Here is a 13,781-nt window from a genome sequence, read left to right on the forward strand (position 1 = left end):
AAATACCTGTTCCTATTGGTCAGTGAGTAAATATTGTGAAAATACAGGAAGTTAAGATCTAAGCAAGGGTGCTTAAGTTCATGATTTCAGAGGTGGTGCAGCTTCTGGAAAGTTCCAAGTGTGCATGGGAAAAGGTCACCGAAAAAAAGCAGAGGAAATAATCATGAATAGAGGGATATTAAGAATGCAGTAGATTTATTTCTATATATCAAGATCACTGAGAACAATGGCAGAAACTGGGGTAGAAATGGAGAATTTAAGCCAGGAGTGGATGTGTTTAATAAATGGGGAGGAATGACCCCGAGGTCAGTAGAGAACAGAAATAGGATCAAGAGAGGGGGGATATGTAGTGGTTGGATAGATATGGGACTCAAAGCCACAACATGTAAAACATGTGGAGCATGCAAGTTCTGTTGGAAAGAAAAAAGCAAACAACAATAAAATATGGATGGTGCTTGAAAATCAGCAGTCTCCCCTGGACAGGGGTGCAGGGGCATCCATTCTCCCAGCCTCATTCAAGCAGCAGGGATAGATATCTCTGTGAGAACTGTAAGACATACGGAACTGGGAGACATAAGACATACAGTGGAGTTTGCAGAGCATAGAATGGAAGGATTTGGAAAGCAGAGGAAGAGGGTGACCCTGAGTAAGATGAATGCTAAATGAACAATGAAATATCAGGCAAGGGAAACTGGCATGAGGGAGAGAGAGAGAGAAAGATTTCCAGATCAGGGGTCAGTGAACTACAGTGCGTGGGCCAAATTCAGCCTGCTGCCCTCCTCAATTGTATGGCCAGAGATACATACATATGAACTGAGAGCTAAGATGTTTTGGGTGTTTTTTAAATAGTTGAATGTAAGTCTATAGAAAAATACTCTCAACCATCTTGATCTACAGGATCTGAACCATGGACTCAATTATCCACAATGGAAAACATTTGCAAAAAAAAAAAAAAAAAAAAAAAAAAAAAAAAAAAAAAAAAAAAAAAAAGAATGCATCTGTAGAACAAGTATAGACTATTTTTCTTGTCATTTTCTCTTAACAATATAGTTTAACCACTGTTTACATAGCATTTATTGTGTATGAGGCATTATAAGAAACATTTAGATAATTTAAAATATACAGGAGTATACGCATAAGTTATATGTAAATACTCTGTCCTCTTTTAGAGGTGACTTGAACATTCATGGATTTTGGTGTCCTCAGGAGGTCCTGGAACTAATCCTAACTAGTCACTGAGCTCTGACTACACAATTTTGTAACATATTACAATGATATAAAATCAAAATATTTTTATGAATCAAACTTACGCAGTCATTTCTGCATTTCTGAATTTTCCGTCTGCACTGGTGTTATATTGGCAGAATTCAGTAGTCACCACAGAGAGAGGTGGTATGGTCTGCAAAACCTAGAATACTTACAATTTGGTCTTGTACAAAAATGCTTTTGACCTTCTTCTAGCAGTTACTCAGTTCTGCTCTGGGATCCTCAGAGCAGCAGAGGCTGCTGCAGGGATATGCAGGTAGGCTCTTCCCTACAGGCGTTGTAGGAGTGACTCGGCCTTACCACTTCCAGGGGAATGGAGTGGCTTTAGACATTCATGAGAATACAGTACCTTAATACCTCTGTTCACCAACTCTTCTATTCACAAGCAATGCGGTCCCCAAGAGAAGCATCTGGCAAAATCTTGTTTCCATTGTGAACTGTGCATTGGATGACAAACACAACCACAGCCAGCTTCCCCAGAATCAAAGAGGAAATGAAGTTCTTGAAATAAAATACTGTCTTGGTTAATTTTTTTTTTCTTGTTGTCAAGAGACAAGATATTTGACACCCTATGTGAAATGAAAGCTTTATTTAGCTTAGAGTTTTTGGAGTCCATACTCAGTGGCTCCCAAGCAGGGTGGTGTGGCTGAGAGGCAAATGTTCATGGTGGCTATAAGCAACAAGGGAAAAACGGGAAACAGGAAAAGCATGCCTTCTTCCCTCTACTATTCAGTATGCCAGCTCCCTGCACCTGCTGTGTGCTGCGCTCACACCACCAATCTCAGTGCTAGACAATAAACCACAGTCACAAACACTAAGCTCAAGCTGCCTTCATGGCTTCATCGGGCTTGTGCAGGCTGGAGGGGACATCCAAACACAAACCATAACAACACCATTGTAGTCCTGAGCACATGCTTCTGATTTACATGAGCACCTGGATAGCGTTTAGCAACCACTTCCATCCCATGCTTTAGCAGTTACTTGGAGTTTTTGTTTGATACACAAATGAAGCAAACTGTTTATGCTTTCTGACTCTAATTTTCCCTCTTCCTCCCTCTTCTCTTGTCTCCTCCTCTTGCCTGTCCTTCCCTCTACATTTGCCAACTGCTGACCGTTGATTGACTCCTAAACACGCATCTACCCTCCCTTGCACCATGAAAACTACCAGTGAACCCTTACAGTGGCAACTACTCTCCCGAAATCCAGAGCACAATTAAAAAATAACCTTAGGCCCATCAGTAAAATTTGTTAATTTTTCACTTCCCACATCAGCGCCATTGTGGGCGCAGAACAAGTGAAATGCCTTTGCAGGGTTGAGCTTTACTGCAATTGAAATGGAGCAATCAAGTGCAGTTAGGGGTAGAAAGGACACAGCACTGTCAGGAACAGGCATATCCCCCCTCCTCAAGAAGAAAGGAGTGGCAGGAAACCCTCAGGGTACTTGCGTGTGTGGCAGCTCTGGTATTTGCTTGTTCTCTGCATGTTAGGCCTCAGAGCTCTAGAAGCAGATGCTGCCTCTGAGAGCTCAGGATTGTCTGACACCACAGCATGGTGCTGGCCTCTACTGCTGAGCTGGGCATTGTCTCACTGGAAGCCTCTGGTGTTTGAAATCAGTTCACTATGATTGCCAGCTTCGTCTGTGGCCCTGAGCTGCTCAGTGTGGTGTGCTGCTGGTGGTTGTACACCAGACGTAGTACCTTTTTTGTGCTGATGGCAGCACTTCTGTCCCTGCCTGTCCTGGGAAGGTAAAGAGCCTAATCACACTCCCCACAATCATTCCCCTACTAATTACAGACAGACAGAGCTGAATCACCAAGTTGATTCTGCCTGGAAGAAATTGAACCAGATTGATGATGACATAAGAAAGCTCTCTGAGACACTTCTGATTAGGGCACGCTGCATCCTAACTCTTCCAGAGGAAGCAGGGACATCAGATACAAGAGCTTTAATGAAGGATATTTGTGGAGAGAGACAAGTCTTGTTCTTTCCTTATTCACTTCAGACCTAGCTTAATTTTTATACCCCTTAAGAAATACGACATAAAATCTTTAACCTTAGGAGACTTGAGAAGTCTCTTTATGTGTCCACACCTTAACTATAGATACACACTTAAAAAAGAGAAAATTTGTAAAAAGTAGATGTCTGCTGTCTTCTTGTAAGTCAGCAAAGAGCGCTGCGAAAAATCCTTACAATGGCTGTAAGCATCGTAATAGCTAAGCAGAATTATAGTCAGCTAGTCTGGTTGTTCAGTCTTTTGCCTTATAATCAATTGGTTCCTTCTATGTTAAACACTGCTGTAGATATTACAGATCTGGGACAAAGAAAAGGTTCACTTCTTTCTTGGAAACAAGAGTCTACGACAATGCAGTGTGATCAGTGAATGACTAGACAACAACAGGAAGAAACTGGGTCGAGAAGAGATAAAGGGACTGGGGTCTGAGACTGGAACCCTGGAACAGTGCTGCCCAAAGCTTGCAGAGACACTGGAAGCAGGCCAGAACGGTGGCAGATTCCAGATGAGGGGAGAAAGGGCTCAGAGGCACAGGCCTATAAGCCATTAGCTTCTAGGAAGTGTAGGTGTGGGAGAGCAGAGCTGGTTATGGACACACAAGGGCCGCTGCACACCATCAAGGACTGGGGAAGGATGCAGCAGCAGTGAGATTCAGTATGAGATTTGAAGACTATTCCAGCAATGCTAAAATAAATAAATCAGGGACAGGAATATCAGCACAGAAAATACTGTAATAATCCAGACTAGCTAATGAGGGTCTGGATTAAGACAGTGGCAATGGTGAAAAAGAAAAAAACAGTTTGGAAAATTCCAAAGGAAATGGAAATGTTGGAATTGGATGATTGAACATGAGTAGTCAGAGAGAGAACAACCAAGTATGACTCTGTTTTTTTTTTGTTTGTTTGTTTGTTTGTTTGTTTGTTTGTTTGTTTTTTCCTCAGAAAGGGGAGTCCGCAGCACCAGCAGAAGAAGTCAGCACACAGGGCGGAGGGCAGAGCCCAGAGCAGGATGAGGAACTCAGTTTGCAGTGTTTGAGGGATGCAGAGATGAGGCCTCCATTGGCAGTAATGGGCCCGGAGGTCAGGAGCTTCTCCTGCAATGATTATGCAGGCAGAGCTGGTAATTTGCAATTTAGCCATGGGAATTAAAAATATAGATTAACTGGACAGAGGAAATAAAATAGTAAGAGGACTGATCTTACAAGATGCCATGTGGTGCCTCAGTTTAAAAACAATTCATTTTATGCTTTGGGGGAAGATGGGCATGGTCCTGTTTGTCACTGAATGTGAAGAATTTGCACAGCAACAAAATTTTGCTGAATGCTTTTGTTGCAAACAGAAGTGTTTATGAACCCAGGTGTTACTGCACTTAAGGCCTGAGCACCAAACTTCTCCTATAGTTTATACTTCCAAACACTGATTGTCTCCCATGTATCAACTGATTTTCTATGCATTGCAAAAATTCTCTCAGATAGTAAGGCATTGCCCATATTTTATTAACAAGGACATTGAAGCTGAATGACTCACAGAAGGTTGCACAATTCCCGAGATTTGGAAACACCACCTTTGCCTCCTATGAATACCTTAAGTTCTATCCAGCACTCAGAAGTGTATGTCTGCACGTTAGATTTTATGTGAAAAGGGAAGAAGTATGGGGGGGGACATTCATGGTGGAGCCACTGCTAAAATAAATTAGTTTTTCTTTCCTTTCCACACACTGTTCCTTTTTTAAGATTTCATGTGGTGGAAATTCAACCTATATGTAATAGAACTAAAAAGAGATGAGTGAGGAATTCACAAGCAAATGGGCACTGTCTGTATGCATTTCAGGTGGTGCAGTCTGGTGTACAGTAGCAGTCCTTGAGAACTGTTTGCAAAGGTTTGATTTTTTTTTTTTATATAGTCAAGGCTATAGTCACACATGACAAATCCAAAGGTTTTCAGTCATGCTTCACTTTCTCTCTGCTCCCAAATGATGCTATTCCTATGGACTTCTTGTTTCCTGTGGATATTTCTGTCTGGATTCGCTAGCTATTCTCCAACATGTAGGGGCTGGCATGTATGATCTCTGTGTCAATGGGAAACACACGGATAATATTTCTCTCTCGTACTGATAATACCTTTTAGTTTCTTCTCATTCTGATTAAATATATTCGTTAAATTATCTGAATTATAGGCTGACCCCCATCCTAAATTTTTTGCTCTGTGCCTTCTCCTAAGTGGTCACCTTGTCTTTGGGGTTTGGCTTGGTGTAGTCACCCATAAATGGACTTGTTCAGCAAAGCATGCCTCTTGCTCTGCATCAGAGAGTAATATCACGCTTGCACCCATGGCTCTGCCTTGCTGTGTGCACAGAAAGCCTCCGGCTGGTTCATCACCCAGTGCACACCAGCTCCGGAGCTGGAGGCAGAACCTTTGAACCTGCACCTTGGCGGAAAAAGGCGCTGCCTTTGAACAAAATGAGGAATCTGCCATCTACATGAGCATCTTTGCCAGGATTATTCATAAGTTACTGCACTTCTCATCCTCCACAAAACTTCATGAGACACAGGTGTGGCCGTGTTTTAACCCTGAAGTCCTCCCTCTTTTCCTCTATATTTTGAGGACTTGCATTTTTTCCCAAGGAGTGGGTGTTACAGTAACCAAAGTTCATTCTGAACTATCACTGAGCGTAACCCAAAGGACTGTAGCAAAGTGACATTGGTCCTGGCCCTGAGGCTGCTACAGAAAGCTGTGGAGCCAAAGATGCTCCTTAGTAAAAGCAGACATGTGTGCACACACACACACACATGCATTTGTGTGCACACACACACATACACACACACACACACACACACACACACACGCATGCTGTCATTTCCTGAGGGTTAAGGTCTATGATCCTTGGATTTAGAATCTTTGCCTGTAGGGCATCTTCCTACACTGATCCTAAAAGCAGCTCTGGGCTCCATGGCTGTTGAAAGCTGAGTGGGCAAGGTGATTGCTGAGGCCTCATTTCTGAGCTTGCAATTTCCTTAAATTAATCTGGGAAAACAATTGCAAAACAATTCACTTCTTTCCATTTCTCAACACTCAGGGCTGACTTACGTCTCTAGAGCTGTAGAAAAAAGGAACACGAACACCAAGAATCTGGGGTGACATGGCTCTGTGGCTTTCTATATTTATCCTCTATCAGTGTCTTTCAGATCAAATTGGCTGTTTACAAATCAAAAACTGATTTATTTATTTATTTGTTATTTATTTTCTTTAGCAGCCATCAGCTGCTCTACTGCAAATACTCAGGTTTGAGACAGCAAGCTGTGAACCCAAGCCTCCAGCTGTGCATTCTGTTTTGATGTCATTGCCCATAATAGAAGATCTGCGTGCAGGGTGAGCTGTCAGGGCAACCGAGACTCCACAGCACTAGAGCTCAGCTTCCAGGGCCAGGGCCAGGCAGCCTCCACAGCCGTGAACACTAGGGTCACATCATGGGGGAAGGGGTCTGCCTGAGAATGCACAGAGTACTGGAGTACTTAGGCATCATTTCCTGTACACTCGAGCTTGATAAATAAATAAGGGCTACAGGTATTTCTCAATTTGAATGCCCTAGGTTCAATCCCTAATATTGCATCTTAATGGGAAGCTAATTAATATTCTCAGAAAAATTCTCACTTAAAAATATGAAGAGAATGTTTCCCTCTGTATGACTTTAATATCATATATATGTGTAGTCACACATACTTAAACATTTACATATATTTAGTTCTAATGAGCAAATGACTTTTGATCTGTGCTAGAAGCTATGCTAAGTGTTTTGCTGACACACACACAAGTTCATAGCCACCATTAGTTTGGATAGTATATTTCATCGGATCTATATTTATTGCACTAAGATGGAACTGGGCTGACAGGTTAATCTAAAAACGCCACACTCCTGTCTTAAGCAGAGGTCTAGTGATCCCTTAACATTATCCTATTAACAGGACACAGGAAGCCAAGCCTTGATAAGGTGCAGGAGCTTAGTAACAATCCATTCTTGTCTCTCCAATGGGAAAAGATTCAAAGAGGGGTTTGGGGTTAAATTTCCTCTGTGCAAGAAAAGTACATATCATGTAGAAGGCCAAGAGTGGCACATAGGAAGTAGCATAGGACATTGCTACATGTAACCTTTGTGACATTAGCTCCTGGGAACCAACCCCTCTGAGGAAGTTTCCTCATAGGATGGAACAAATCAGCCTGTCTCATTGCCCTGTGATGGTTTGTATATTTCATATCATCAGAACTTTTTTCAACTCTTCAGGCCTGAACCTCAGTTTAAAATAGTCAAAAGCAGGTCGGTGATGTCTAGAACTTTTTCTACAAAAGGTATCTTTTTTAATTTGCCATTCATGGAGAGTGATCAGATTCTTCTTTCCATCAGCTATGCTGTCGGTATCTAAGGAAAAGTAAGGATAAATACACATGGTTGCGTGTGGATCTGTGATATATTTGTAGCCTTTATTCTTAGTTGTAAAATTAGAGATATTCTTCAAGCCCTCAGCAGATCTTGTCTGGAACATCCAAGTATACTTGCTTTTTTTATTAACAAAAGAAATGATCCTGAGAAATTGTATTTCTTGTAAGTCAAATCCTATTTTAAATGAAGGTAGTAGAGCTTTCTAATTAAAGGATATATGATGAATCCTTTGTGAAGTTTATTATTACTAGGTTCCTACTAGCAACAGAGAGATCTTATTAGGCCTTCATTTCTGAGTTGAGATTTTACTGTAACAAGGATTTTGTATTTTAAAATGTGCACAGACTTACTGAGAACTCCAGGAAAAATAATGAACTCAATAGCTGCCATTTATTGAGGGCTTACTATGTTCTCTTTATGCTTCTTTACTCCTGTAATGCTTGTGATAATCCTATCAGGCCACAGGGGTTCCCATTTTGCAAAAGACTGTGAAGCCCAGAAAAGGGAGTTTTCAGCTACTAGTGTCTGCAGGGCATGGAACATGGGACTTGGAACTCTGGGTTGCCCACACTGCAGCCAGGGCATCACCTGCCATGTTGCTCCATCTCCAGGAGCCACCTAGAGATCCTGCAACACTGATACCATGCTGGGCGAGAGCCTTGTGATGTTGGGTCTCATCCTACCTCAGGGCCATTGCTCTGTGCACTGAAGATGCATTCTGCCTGGCCCCAGGTGTGCCCAATCTAGCAGCACAAGCCCTGCATCAGTGTCATGTCACTGCAGACTTGCTGGAAGGGGACCAGTCTGTGCTCTTGGCCTTCAGGGCCCCACTGAGGTTTCAGGCGGTGTGAGACCATGAACGTCTTTCCCAGCCTCAGCAGACATTGACACTGGACCACAGCAGCGACTCTCTCAAATCTTTCATGACATCAACTTTCTTCATCAGATCACAAAACCGGTCTCTTAAGCCTACAAGAGTTGGTGCTCAGGAATAGGAATGCTGCCGCCACTAAGTTAATCTGTGCCCGTCTGTCTCCCAGAATTCAACAAACTATGCCTTCCTCTAGTCTGCATCCCGCAGCACATGCATGCCTCAGACATTGTAATGGCACCATCAGGGACACCAGCTGTGCTGCCCTGCAAACAGCTGTGCCCAAAGCCCAGTCTGAGTCAGTTAGGGACACCTTGAACTGACTGAGAGCAAAAACCGAATCAGTGGCCACAGAGCTGGTCCAGTCCTGGACTGCTCCTGCTAAATGCAAATTTTGATATGAATTCTAAAAATAATTCCTAGCATTTTCAATTTTTTTCTATTTTCCATATATATATATATATATATATATATATATATATATATATATATATAAGTTTCTGAGGTCCAGAATTTTAGCTCTGCAGGAATATATGCCATAAAAGTATTTAACAAGGAGACAGCTGTGTTCTCTCTTCTCTAAAAGCTACAGCTGTTCTCTGACAAGTTTATTCCTGGGTGCTATAAAAATAATAATCGTGGCTTTTATTATTTTCAGTTTTAAAGATTTTCAGTGCCCAATCTATGAACTGAAAAGCTTTGGATGTTCCTTACCCTTTGATTCTGAACCACTGAGCTCATGCCTTGGACAATATAAAACTCTTGTATGGACTTGGGAGGAGGTACAGGGTCACATTTCCACCCAGCGTTATTTTGCTGCTTTGGTTGCTGTAGTCCACTCTTTGAAATAGCTGGGCCCCTAAAATTTGGCTGTTAAACAAATCTGTCTTAAATATATCACATTTCCCCATTGTTCTACATTTTTAAATTAAGGGTACAGTCTTCCAAGGAAATGATTCACCCCAATATTAACATAAATTATACTAAAAACTCAGTAAAACTTATGAATCTCACACTTTAAGGAAAATATTTTGTGTTGGAACAGTAATAGTGATGACAGGCTTTGAGAGCAAGGCAATGTAAACATTGGGCTACAGAGAGTCTCAGAGTGACATGGTTTAGAAATAGAGGAACAAGAGGACTTGTGAGTGACATGGAGTCCTTGGCTTTTAAATTGAATTCAGTGTGTCAGGCTAGGACTGTCTAACAACCATTTAATGAAAGAGCATTTGACAAGTTTCCAATTAATTAAACTAGTTTCTCAGGTTCTTTAACTGCCAAAGGTATCTAGAACATGATTCCCATTGTCTAAAAAATTGACCCAAAGAGCAGAGTGTTTCCCAGTAAAAAACTATTAGAAAACACAATGACAGTTAAAAGAGTGGACTTGGGCATCAAAGCACTGTTGTGCCTAGCACTGAGCTGACCTGTGGCTGTGGACTCTGCTAGGCCTGTGTTTCCTCATGAAAATGAAGTAAGGAAGCTAAGTCACTACTTTTTAAAGTGGACTATGCGGGAGCTCCCTGGTACGAAAAGGAAAGTGCCTCGTCCCAGGCGAGTCTGATTTAGTACCTAGGAGTGTGACCTAGAAATCTGTGTTTTAAAGAGCCACTCTAGGGGATTCTACTGCCATAGGACTATGTCCTAAAATAGCAGCTGTGGGATTACGTAACCATTAACGTCCCTTTAAGCCTTTTAGCTCATTCTTCTATGGATTTACAGATTACATGAAGTCAGTGTTCAACAAGAGAGCTGGCAGCCCAAGGAATGGAGAGCTGGAGATAAGAGAGGCAGTGTTCCTGTCCCACGGAGCATAACAAGGAACACAGCGCTGTGTGCCTCCAACTACCCCAGTCTACTGTCACACAGTTCTGAATGGTTGACACTGAGGTATTGGCTGGCCCGTGCTTTGGCTGACAAGCATACAAGAGAGCTTTCTCTTGCTCTTGAAACTTCTGGCGCACACAAGCAGCTCTGGGCACCCCCGGTTTACCATTGCATCTGCATTCCTGTGAGTTACAAGCCAATGGGATTAAAGCCCACCCCAGCACTGCATATCACCTGGATTATTTTATAAAGTTTATTTTTACAAAAATGCATTCACAATCTGAGGTCCTGATGGCTAGGACTTAAACATGTTTTTGAAGAACAAAATTCCTCCCAAATTAGGGACTTTTCACAAGTGATTTAGAAATTAAAACATAAACACTATTTGCTTAAGTAGACAGAAAGAACACAGCTTTGTAGATAACAAAAGCAGTCTGAAGAATGGAACAAACATGTTTGTCCAAAGTGAAGAAAATATGAGTCGTGGTCGCGTCAGTGGCTATGATAATGCTGATCATGGTAGTTAAACCTCACTGAGCATTTATTCTGTGCCTCCTACATCCCAGTACAGCCCATCTTTTGTACTTCAAAGCAACACATGAAGTATGCAGCATTATTCAGAGTTCTGTAGCTTGAGAAATGGAAGTGCAAAGAGTTACGTAGCTTTTATCATTATGAAACTACAAGGCAGAGAATTGGCTTTGTCTGATCTCCATTTTTACTCTTCATAATGACGATATATTCCCTTCTCTGCAGCACTAATGCAGGATGAGTTTGGGTGAGGACACTAGCAATGCTTTGCAGAGGTTTTTAACAATAAGGCGGTGGGAAGTTACAGAAAATAGGGAGGCACTCCAGTGTCTGAGGAGTACGCCCCAGGAAGGTGATATTTTAAGAAGATGAGTGTCCTTTCTACCTGAGGGTGCATTTTCTCTAGGAGAGGACAAAACATAGTTATAAATAAAAAGCTGTTGACCATGAAAAGTTCCTTTCCACCGGATTCTGTCAGGTGGTCCGCCTCTTCACACTGATGCCTCTTAAGAATCCTGTAGCACTTATAAAGTATGCTCCATTGAGCTGTTCTTTTATTCCCTTAAACACTCTCTTGTAAGTTCTTCAGACCAGTGATAAAACACTAATTTATATCTGGATTACAAATACTGTTACATGAAAGATTTTCTTGATTCTTTAATTCTAAAAAAATCTACATTTCCCCTTTAGTGGGTTTTGTTTGTTTTAAGTAGTACGTACCAGAGTCTCATTTCTGGTGATTCAAAATCTAGTATTCTGTGTGTATAGTGGTCATCTTTCTTCCTAGATTTGCCACATAGAGAAAAATGCGTACCAAAGGAAGGGTGAAAATAGTGACAATAAAACTGAAATTTATGAAGCACTTTTATACATAGAAATAGTTTTTCATTAGTTTCCCAATTTAATCAGAAAGTAGAGGTATAATAACTGGTGAAGGATGACAGCATTGTGGTTTCTCTATAAGTCTACACCTGATCTAGGAAACACAGTGTCTCACTGGTTTTTCCAGGATGACTGGACTGCATATTCCCTCTTTCTGATAATAGAAAACTGGGTAAGTAAAGACTTTTTGCCTCTCCCAAACCTTAAACCTTACTGGATTCCCTTCCTTCAGAATAGACATCACCTGGTAGGAGTAATTGAAATTACATCTATTCATATACCTATGTCCCTGTTGAAAGCAGGATGACTTCTTGACTTGGATTACCCTAACACAATGTTGTGTACTGAATTTTGAACTATGATTGTAATCCTCCCAACATTCTTCTTCTCCCTTTGGATATCCACAGAGCAAGTTCATCAAACAGTAGTCCCTGTAAATCTCAGTGGTGTCAACAAGAGCATGTGTGGGTGGTAGAATTAAAAACAATGTGTAGTCTTGAGCTGGAGAGGGGGTGCGAAGCAGGAGACTTGCATCTTTTCCTTCTCTGCTTTGGTGGTGTACCAACCACACAGCCCCAGAGGCTCGAGGGCCTCCGTCCACTGCCACAGCCCTGGAGCACAATCCAGAACAGCTGTCCAGAGCTAATTTATTTCCTAATGCTGCAGCACTGTTAATTTATAAATTACACTGGTTATTCGAGCTATTATTAATTTCAGATGGTGTAGGGCAAGCCTAATTAAAATATGACACCAATTGCCACAGATATGTACTAAGGACTACCATTTAAAATTAATGGGAATATTAAGTGTGACACTGGTGTCTGAGATGTTTTGCACAGTAATTATAGCATTCCAGCACGGAAAGATCTGACAAATGTAGGCCTGTGGTTGGTAGCAAATAAACAACAATACAAGAACAACCACAAATGCTTCACTTACACTGTTCTTACTCCTTCAACCAAGGGTTGTGTTTCTTCCCACATGAAGCTATGTTTGGAACAATAATAATAGGAGCTACTAAGAGAATTACAAGGTTCTTTCAGTTTGGAAGTAGGAGTCTATGTTGGTCCCTATCGATGGTCATCTGTATAGGTTGCTCTTTTAACACTGTTTTCTCGTTATGAACTTGCTCCTGATGGGTGGTTTTTGTAACTGTTGCATCTCTTTCTTGTTTGTTAAAATAGTTACATGCTGTTCTGTTTCCTCTTTCACTAGGTAATAGAAAAAGATGGTCTTCACAGGTGTCAAATGTAGGTCCCACATGGTGTGAAGAAGTGCTCAGGTGAAGCGTACTGTTGGTTGATGCCACAGACTCATGACCAAGGTCATGGGCTGGACAAGTCCAGGGCTGGACAAGTGGTAGACAATCTTGACAAGAGTCTTGTTTCACTGGTGTTGCCAGAGCTATTGTTACTGTTTTCAAAAATGAGGACCTTAGCACTGTAGTAAAAAAATGCAACCATAATGTAACACACCACATACATCACTTGCTGTGTCACATTACTGTTTATAGCCTCGGGATTGGGGCCAGTTAAAATGTGGCATTATGAAATGGATTTAAAATCAGGGGAGAAATGTCCCTTTGATCCTTTTTGCGTCTATTCATGTGAATGTAGCCTCACTTCACCTGAGTCCAGATCTCCAGGGAGATTACAGGATTAACAATTACATCAACAAATAGGCTGGCCATGAACACTTTTACAGGGGTCCGTATATGTGTATGTGTGTGTGCGTCTGCACACATCCACTGATGCATAATTTGTAGCTCGAAATAAAAGTGAGGTATTAGCATTGAATGTATCTCAGATCCAAGAAAATATTTCTCTGCTACTAGGGCCAAGCTTACTGGCCAATAATAAGCAGTGCTACCCTATTATTTCTTTCTAAAGTATCCTAATTATCCTCACTTAATACAAAGGAAGATGGTCCCAGAGTGGATGCTTACCTGCCAGTTCTTCT

General features: G+C 41.5%; 1 protein-coding gene across 7 annotated transcripts in view; it reads left to right on the top strand.

Annotated features, from left to right (window-relative positions):
• Ntm (neurotrimin) overlaps nt 1–13,781 on the top strand; it is a 921,649-nt gene that overhangs the window by 886,123 nt on the left and 21,745 nt on the right. The window lies entirely within an intron of this gene.

This window comes from Cavia porcellus, unplaced genomic scaffold (assembly GCF_034190915.1).
Source record: "Cavia porcellus strain 051 isolate PalLab524CR breed Dunkin Hartley unplaced genomic scaffold, mCavPor4.1 scaffold_9, whole genome shotgun sequence".
Lineage (NCBI taxonomy): Eukaryota > Metazoa > Chordata > Mammalia > Rodentia > Caviidae > Cavia > Cavia porcellus.